This window comes from Helianthus annuus, chromosome 13 (genome assembly GCF_002127325.2).
Source record: "Helianthus annuus cultivar XRQ/B chromosome 13, HanXRQr2.0-SUNRISE, whole genome shotgun sequence".
Taxonomy (NCBI): domain Eukaryota; kingdom Viridiplantae; phylum Streptophyta; class Magnoliopsida; order Asterales; family Asteraceae; genus Helianthus; species Helianthus annuus.
In genome coordinates this window covers 158,172,012-158,173,030 of record NC_035445.2, presented here as the reverse complement: position 1 = coordinate 158,173,030, position 1,019 = coordinate 158,172,012, and positions in this window count along the sequence as shown.

Below are 1,019 nucleotides of genomic sequence, written 5' to 3'. Positions count from 1 at the left end.
CATACTGGAATATTGGTTTAGTTTGGAATATTAGTTTTTAATTCACTTTTTTTTCTCCATGCTATTTTCATCAAAATTACATATTAATAAAACTACAAAATAATATAAAAAGGTCTAATAAAATCCAAAAACTATATATAAAACATATCGTTTTCAAAAGCATATAATAAATACCAACTAAAACATAAAATAACTAAAATTTTCCTAATAAGATAAACATCTAAACATTCAAAACCAAGTGTTTATAGCCTATCTTCGAACTGTGTTGGGATTGAACCCTATCGGAGGAACAGATAATTAAAGCCAAAACTGAATCAGAGCAGTGGATCCTGAATAAGCAGATGTTGATATACAAATCTCTCCCCTTGAAAGTGATTACAACTACTGATGACCTCCTATCTGCTGATCTTGCTAAACTGCTGACCCATAACTGCTGCTCAACTAAAGATCTGATGGAAGACTAAAGTCCTGCTGATTCAATCTACTGCCTTGAGTCAAGCAGTAGAAGGAGTAGAAGGTTGCAGCAGCTGTTCTAAAGTCTGTTTTGTAATAGAATGTGTTAGCAGTAGTTAACACAAGCAGTGTCTGTATAGATCAGAGGTTAGAGTTTGTTAGGAGGTTAGATGTGGTGACGTCAGCTAAGATGCTCAGTAGTTTGCAAGTGCCTATAAATAGTTCAGTACTTTGTACTGTTCTATTAGCTCTTTGCATCATTCGTCTTCTTTGCACGAACAAACTACTGAGCTCTGGCTGAGGGGGAGTTTGCAATCATTCATCAATCATTGTAATCGTGTTTGAAATAAATTCAATCTTTCAGTTCATTGTGTAAAGATGTTTGATAAAAGTAATACTCTCGTTTGATTGTATGCAAAGCTTGTTTTCATCTTTATTTCCGCTGCACACTCATCCATCTTCATCTTATTTACAAACATAAAATACAATCAAAAACAAACTCAGATCCAACAATTGGTATCAGAGCTTGGACAGTCAAATTTGATTTAACAATCATTTTGACGTAA